The sequence below is a fragment of the Octodon degus genome, unplaced genomic scaffold (genome assembly GCF_000260255.1).
Source record: "Octodon degus isolate 3935 unplaced genomic scaffold, OctDeg1.0 scaffold00313, whole genome shotgun sequence".
Lineage (NCBI taxonomy): Eukaryota > Metazoa > Chordata > Mammalia > Rodentia > Octodontidae > Octodon > Octodon degus.
In genome coordinates, this window is record NW_004524889.1 from 579,865 (window position 1) to 588,811 (window position 8,947).

General features: G+C 34.9%; 1 pseudogene; it reads left to right on the forward strand.

The window, feature by feature from the left end:
* The first annotated feature begins 2,401 nt into the window (after nucleotides 1–2,401).
* Nucleotides 2,402–8,145, forward strand: LOC101588216 (annotated as a pseudogene).
* The last annotated feature ends 802 nt before the right edge of the window (nucleotides 8,146–8,947 follow it).

The following is an 8,947-nucleotide window of genomic DNA, read 5'->3' on the forward strand; positions in this document are numbered from 1 at the left end:
GAAGAAAATATGATGAATATTTGCTGACATTTTGTATTATCAGGATTAATTTTCATCTGTGTCTACATCAGAAAACATAATATTTCACTACTCTTAATTTTATTGCCAAGTTTAATAAATATTATTTTCCTGTATTTCATGTCAGTGTTGGATATTTGCATATATTGTGTCAATTTTTCCTCTAGAAGTGCTTGATTTACTTCTGATAACTTCCAAGTGGTTATTTTCTAATTAACACTTCCTAACAATTGTTTAAGAAATTCTTAACTGCCATTTAATATATCAACAATAGAACCTTGAGTATAATTTGATGCATGAATACTAGGTAGTGATGATGTCAGGGCTTAATTGCACAGGCATCTCACTGAGAGGCATCTTACTTCCCCACCCCCCCATGGTACAGGCCTCTGGAGAAGAGAATTGGCATTGTCTGTAGGTCTTGATACTTATAAATCAAGGATAATTAGAAAAGCCCAGATGGGGACCTGAGTAAGTCCAAAGAACTTATGCAGGAGGTTATGATACCAATGACACTTTATAAGCAAGGCTAATCGTGAAGAATAATGGAAAAGTTATAGCACTCCTCCAAGTGAAGAAAGAGTAGTCTTTAAACAATATCCAATATTCTTGTTCTATTGGAGTTATGAACTTTTAAGGGACTGCAGCAGATATTTTATTAATTCATTCATTCATTCATTTATTTTTATGTATTTGGCACAGGGTCTCACTGTGCAGCTCAGACTCATAGTGATCCTTCTGTTTTCAGCTTCCCCAGTGTTGGGATTACAGACATGCACTACTACACCAACTCTGTGACCAGCTCAGCCAGCCCTGGTGGAGGGTCTGGTGAAACTTCTAGTGCTGGGGATTGAACCCTGGTCCCTGAGTTTGCCTAAGCAGGTGCTTATTCCACTGAGCTATCTCGCTGGCCCATGCATCAGATGTTTCACGCCAAAGACAAATACTAGTACAGGTTTCCTCAAGAAAAGGAAAAACCCTCCTCCAAGATTATTTTCTTGTGGCTTTCTTTCCTGTTGTTTCTTGGCTGCATTGTTTGTTGGAAGAAGACAGTTTGCAATGCCATCACTGTCAGACATTCCTTACAAGAAAAGTTCTGTATATTTATGTAGCAAGGGCTCTCCGCTTCAAAATTTTCTAAGCTATGAATGTCATGAGTAAGTATGCCTAACACTGAGACTATGTGCATGAGAATGAAGAAACTTCTGAAACCTTATATATCCTAGAGGAATGAAAATCTAGTCTTACATATTAGATTCATGAACAGCTCATGTCTGAAAGGGGTTACAGATGTGAATACCAATCAGTGTGGGAATATTCAGTATCCAAATCGAACCTGTTGTGTCCACAACAATACAATCAAGGAACACTAAAGGGAGAGAAAAAAGTGAAAACTACCTTAATAAAAGTCCTGCAAAAATCTGAGAGTGGTAGATATCCCTATTTTATGGCCAGTCAAACAAGCTAGTCAAGGTAGAGAGTGAGTAATATGAACTCCATTTCAGGGATATTGATGTTAGTGATTGCCTTACAAGGGAAAAGAAATGTAAATGAACATTACACTAGTGCCTGTAGAGTGAGACAGGAAACCCAAAAAGCAGACAGATTGCAGGAGGTCAAAATGGAAGAGAATTGTGGTGAATCAAAAAGGCAAAGACTACGGGATAACCCATAGTACAAGGGTGAGACCCTCTCTAAATGTTGTTAGAAGTAATTTAAGTCAATTATAGATGTATATTTCTCAATTAAAAGAGGAAAAGAGAAAATACACAAGCCACTTTCTGCACAACATACAGGTTCTTTCTTTCTTTCTTTCTCTTTCTTTCTTTCTCTTTCTTTCTTTCTTTCTTTCTTTCTTTCTTTCTTTCTTTCTTTCTTTCTTTCTTTCTTTCTTTCTTTCTTCTTTTTTTTTGGCAGTACTCAGGCCCTTTTGCTTGCCAGGCAAGCACTTATTCTACTGAGCTATTTCCCCAGCCCCTATATACAGTTTTTTGGGTTTTGTTGTTGGTTTTTTGTTTGTTTGTTTGTTTGTTTTTTCAGAACCGGGAATTGAACTCAGATCCTTGCGTTTGCCAGTCAAGTGCTTATCCTACTGAGCCATCTTCCCGGCCCCTATATACAGTTTTTGATGGCTTTCACATTTTGGTTTTTGCCAACTGAGGTTTAAAAGGTAAACTTCTAATTTCAATGTTTGTGAAATCATGGCTTAAACATAAGTGGTATTATGGTTTATCTCTAGATGTCTCCCAAGGCCTCATGTGGTCATAAGTGATGCTTTTCATAGGTGGCTGAATTGAGAGTATATGATGCTGGGTTTAAATGTATGATTCTTGGTTCAAGGGTAGGTGATTATTAAATTGGTATACTGACAGGGTTGGTGAGCATGGCAATGGGGAAAACAAACCCGAATGTGAGTGTTACCTGCCTTAAGGGTGTATAGCCTGGATAGAATGTAAGCAACAGAAAGAGGGCTGCTGTCTTGCTCACTGCTTGTTCATTACTTGGCTGCTTTGCTTTGTTCTGCATATCACTGGCTATTTCTTCTCTAAAATGGTCTCTGCCAGGCCACCTTGCCTTGCAGCTCACCATATATGTACTGAAATCTCTAAAAACTGTAAGCTGACATAAACCTTTCAACGTTTAGCTTTAGGTGTTGAGTTTTTTCTCAGCAATGAGGAAAAAGTAACAAGAGATCTCATGGAAGTGACAGGGAATGGACCAGTATTAAGGAAAGCCTTATAGTTGCCCAGAAAATTGGATAATAATTAAAAATGCCAAATTTACTCTTATTTCTCAGTCACTTTTTTCCAATACTTAACTACCAGACAAATTATCTGAATGTAAATTGTAAATCTTTCAGAGGTCTTGTTCAAGAACTTAAAATGGCTTGCTAATGTTTAATAATAAATTATAGCAAAGAAATGGATTGATAATCCCTAACTTCACTTATTTCAATTACTCAACCCAAAATTTTTATAATCACAAGGAACAGTGCCAAGCTGACTCTGTCTATTCCACTTGTAGAAATGGTTAAATATTTGTTGTACTTATTTGCTTCACCTTCTGTGCCCTTTCCAAACTCCATCTTTTAAAGTAGATCATCTTTCATAAGCTAGAAGCTTTCTTCTCTATACTCCTGCTGCTCTTATAAGAAAGATGAGTACTAAGAAATGCACACTATATAAGCTCTTCAGAGCTTGCTCTATTTTATTACATACACTTAATGTCATAGATCCATTAAATTGTTTTAAAAGTGTCTCTAATTTGATATTGGGAGTGATATTTTGATGTTCCTATTTATATTGATTTGACTGTTGAGATTTGCTTACTAACTCAATTGAGCAAGGCTTTTTAATACTACTGAATGCTAAAATATGAGTATGGAGAAAAAGTGAATTGGACAGAATCCTTGTTCCCAGAAGGCTTACAATAGTCATTATTATTTCTTATGTGACCTGTGTATGCAGGATTCCTAATGGATTGGATTGGGAATGGCAAGCCTTATAATCCATTCCTAATGGAATGGTAAGCCTTATAATCCATTCCTAATGGAATGGATTGGATTGAATTGGGAATGGCAAGCCTTATAATTCAATACTTACTTTTTATGTAGTAAGAGGGTCAACATATTAATGAAGATACATTTTAGTTCACTCCTCCTCTATCTTGCCATTAAGTAAACTTTTTGAATAAACATGGCATATATAATAAAAAAGAAATTACCTTAAAACAGCAATGAAGTACTATGAGTATTTCAAGTATACATTAGTTATATATTAATTATTTTAAAGATAACTGAAAGATAAGAACAAGAGCTGTGCCTTAGATTATACATCTGTGGTAGTTTGTATAAATCTGAATACAATAAAGCTTTTCAGACACACAGAAGAAATAGTTATTGTTCTAGGCTTTTAGTGCTAATTGACAACCCAATACTGAATACACTATTACTTTATTCCTGACTTCTACTACTACTACTACTGTGTATCGCTGAGTCATATTTTTGTCAAAATTAAAATTAACATAGTAACAATCTTATTTAAGTTTGGAAGATCCTTGAAATCTCTTGCAGCCCTCTCTCAACAACAATAAAGGCTTTCGTTAAAAAATCATATCTAATGTATAATGAGATACTATATGTCCTGCCAATAATGAGTGGTCAATAAATGCACTATTATTGACCTATAAAGGCATAACTGAAGTTCTTTTTTGAAAGCCTTGTTCACAATAGGTAGGGAGACATATAAAATCTCTCTATTAAAAGCCTGCAATACAAACATGCTTTATTGTTCAAGGATGTTATGAGGATAAAATCTGATAGGGGTGAGAATGGAGGAAGTTACAATTGGTATAATCTAATAAAATTCAACTTCCTGCCCTGAGAAATTATGATTCCCACAACTGACTCAAACGTACACTTTACCATCTTGAGAATCATTGGGTTTAGAAACTGGAAAAAGTTAGAAAGTAATTGCCATAATTCAGAACAAAGCTAGCAAAATCATGTCTCGAAATAGGATGCAATATTAAAAGTACACATAAGTATTAAAACAAGAAAATTAATAAAGACAGGTCAAGATATGGTATTATGGAAATATTATGTTAATATAACTATGATTAACACAAAGCTAAGAAAATATTTCTTCTTTGCTTACAAAATTTAAAATGTTCCCTGGAATATGATGACATTCAACTTTTGCAGTATACTCTAAAAATAAAGGACAATTTTTATAATGGTCATATAATAGTAATAAAATAATATATCATTGCTGAGCTATCTCCTGTTTCTCAGTCTGTTAGTGTCTCTTTGCATTCTTGAAATAACTCTGTGATGCAGGCCTTCCTATTATTCCTCATTACAAATAATAAAATAGACAGGTTAAGTAATTTTGTTAAAAGCAGATAGCTGGTAAATGTCAGGAAGAATGTGATTCTGAATCAGGCATATTCTAAAGGCTAGGTATTAAGCTATGTCTAACAAATCACATGAGATTATTGTTTGAAGTAAAAATGGTAATGGCGTATCACTCATGGTGTCTTCAGTTTTGTCCATCTTATCTGTATGTGACTTGCCAATTAAAAACAGTACTATTTCAACAACAGGCATTAATTGAGAGCCTTTTGTGTTACAAGGTTCTTTTAAGGTGCTTTTTCTATAGTTTTGTTTAATCCTAGCTGCCCTTTAGATAGGCAACATCAAGTCTCATTATCATTGGAACCATGATGTCATCATTAGTGTCATCATCAACATCGACCAATGAGCATGGGGATGCACAATGTAGTCAATATCATTGCTAAAGATTCATTATCACTTAGTAGTGGTGACCCAGATTTCAACCCCAGCAGTATGCCTTTGAGTTTTATATTTGATAGAGCCTTTTAAGATGAATGCATCAGGATTAATATTATTTAGTATTTTAAGTAATGATATTCTAGTAGATATGTTATAACCTGAATAAATGATATGGTTTTTATTCTATAATTTTATTTTGACATGCTGATAGACATACAAGAATTTGCAAAATATAGAACAAAATATCCCTGTACTTCTTCCAGCTTTCTATAATGGTGCTTTCTTACATAATTTTACTATTATATCTAAAAATGAAATCTACATTGTTACATAGCATATTTAATTACAGTACACATTTTTGCAAAATTTAATAGTGATTTGCTGTGTTTATATAGTTCTATGAATCTTCTAAATCTGCAGATTCACATATAACTGCTATTGTAGAACGTACAGGACAGCTGTCACTAGAAAGAAATTCCCTTGTGCTGTCCCATTACATCTATATACTTGCCTATTTGCATGACCACTGGGAACTATTAATTAGCTTTTCATCTTTATAATTTTGTCATTTCAAGAATGTTGTATAAATGTAATCACAAAGTATGTAGCATTTTTATTTAGGTGGCTTTATTTCATTCAACATGCTGCCCTTGGTAGCCTGATATTTATTTGTACATGTTAATAGACAATTGATTCTATTGCTAAACAAATTTACCCTTTCTTTGAAAAAAATCAAGGCTTTTACAGTTTTCACTATTACAAATAAAGATTATATATAAAGATACATGTTTTTTGTATGCCCACTTACATAGATTTTTTGATGTGAACAAAAGTTCTCAAGTGTGATCATTGTAAGAGGCACTCAGGAAGCAGCTGCTCTTGTCTCTTGGCCACACGTGTGTGAGTTGAAATGTTGGAAATCAAAGGGAAAAATAAAAAGCTCACAAAAAGGAGCATAACTCCACAAGAAAAAAGCAAATTTCAGAAAAAGTGATTCTAGTTCTTCAAATACATTCCTCAAAAAAGTGTTAAGGAAAAGGCACCTAAGGTTACATCTAAGAAGTTTGAGAAAAGTACCACAAACCCTGAGAAAAGGGATGTGAAACAATTCAAGAACAAATAACAAGGGGACAAAGGACTGAAGAGCAAATTTCAGCAAATACATTCAACGGAAAATTCCAACCAGATGGTAAGAATGATGAATCAGCATCCAAGAAACTGAAATGGGATGACTTCAAAAAGAAGAAGAAAGAGCTAAAGCACAGCAAGCAGCTCAGTGACAAAACCAACTATGACATTGTTGTTCAAGCAAAACAGATTGGGGAGATCTTAAGAAAGGATTGTGACAAAGAAAAATGAGTGAAGTTGATAAGTGATTTGCAGAAGTTGATTCAGGGAAAATTAGAACTATTGCATTTGTACGTGATTCCATTCGTGTGATCTAGTGCTGTATTCAGGACAGTAATGAAGAACTCAGAAAACAGGTTTTTGACGAATTGCGAGATGATTTCATTGAATTAAGTAAATCCAAATATTCCAGAAATATTGTTAAGAAATTTCTCATGTACAGTAGTAAACCACAGATTGCAGAGATAATCAGAAGTTTTAAAGGCCATGTGAGGAAGATGTTAAGGCATGCGGAAGCCTCGGCCATCATGGAATACACATACAATGACAAGCTGTCCTGGAGCAGAGGAACATGCTGACTGAGGAGCTCTATGGGAACACATTTCAGCTTTACAAGTCTACAGAACACCCAACTCTGGAGAAGGTGTTAGAAGTACAACCCAAAAATTAGAGCTTATTATCGAGGAAATGAAACAGATTCTAACTCCAATGGCTCAAAAGATAGCTGTGATGAAGCATTCATCAGTCCATAAAGTATTCTTGGACTTTTAACCTATGCAATCCCACACCTCTGATCAGAACTGATCAAAGCCATGCATGAGGTGGTGGCATACCTGGGCCACACACATGATGGTGCTCGAGTGGCCATGAATTGCTTGTGGCATGGCATGCCCAAAGGCAGAAAAGTAATTGTGAAAACAGAGAAGACATATGTCGAAAAAGTGGCTAACAGCCAATACTCATTTGGTTTTCCTGGCAGCATTTGGTTGTATTGATGATACTAAGCTTGTGAAGCAGATTATCATATCAAAAATTATTAATTCCTTGTCTAACATAGTAAAAGACAAATATGGAAGGAAGATCTTGTTGTATTTACTGAGCCTCAGAAACTCTGTGCATACAGTACAAGAAATCATTGAAGTTCTGCAAACAGGAGACAGAAACACACACAGTCAGAAAGACACAGAGATCTGTGGTCATGAGCTCTTAGAATCTATTTCTCCAGCTATATTAAACTACCTACAAAGAAATGCCCAAGAGATGGTGCTCGATAAATCCGCATGTGTCCTGGTGTCTGACATCCTGGAATGCACCACTGGAGACACCCAGCCTGCCATGAATGCCATTGCCAGCTTGGCAGCAGTGGAACTACACCCTGGGGGCCAGGATGGAAAGCTTCATGTTGCAGAACATCCTGCAGGACACCTCGTTTTGAAATGTCTAATAGAGCAAGAAGAAAAGATGAAAGAAGGTGGAAGAGAACGTTGTTTTGTGAAAACCCTCATAGAGCATGTTAGCATGAGGAACCTGAAGTTCTGGGCCAGTGTAAATTGGGGTGCTACTATTCTTTCAAGACTTCTACAGAGTACTGACCAAGAAGTTGCAAATAAAGTCAAAGCTGAGCTGAAAAGCCAGATTTCCACATCGGAAAAAACAAAAGTACCAGCAAAGGAATAGAAACTCTGCTTGAAATACTGACTGCATAGGCGGAAACAGTTAAGAACAAAATGGAATCATGTTTTGCATTCTCTGTTCAGTTTTCCCACTTCAGAAAAGAAGTGTGAGGGACCACAGCTCTGGTACTTTGGGAGCTCTGCACATGTGTTGTTTTCCTGAGAAACTTTTATATAAAATTACATGAAATGGTAAAAAAGTGTTATCATTGTGTGATACTAGTAGTGTTTCAAATTATAATGCTATTCTAAACTATTTTTAGAAATACTGAACTATTTATTTTTTTCCACTAGCAATGTATGAATGACCTAACTACTCAACATTCTTGTTATCAGTGTGGTCACTATTTTCAGTTATAGATATTTCAATAGGAATGTAGTGAAAGCTAAGAGTTGTATTTTATTTGTATTTCTCTGCTGGTTAATTTTGTTGATCAACTTTCATGTGCTTATTAGTTATCTGTATACTCTTCTGTAAAATGTGTGTTCATGGCTTTTCACATATTTTATTAGGTGTTTTACTTGTTTGCTTTTTAAAATGCTTCATCTAAATATTATGTGTACAATTTCTTGAACTCTATAGCTTGAAAATATTTTTCCAAGGTCCTCTTTATTAGCAGAGTGTTGTTTTATTTTTTTTAACTTTCTTTTTTTTTCATTTCAAAGTTTTATTGATAAACATATAGCAATGAGACAGTTTCAAATAAAATAGAAAGTACAGTTTCAACAAATGATACACCGCATACATTCTTCCTAGTGGTTAATTGCTGTACAAGATGCAGACTTGTGATCCTACTTACAAACACCATTAGAAAAAATCATTCTATTCATTAAG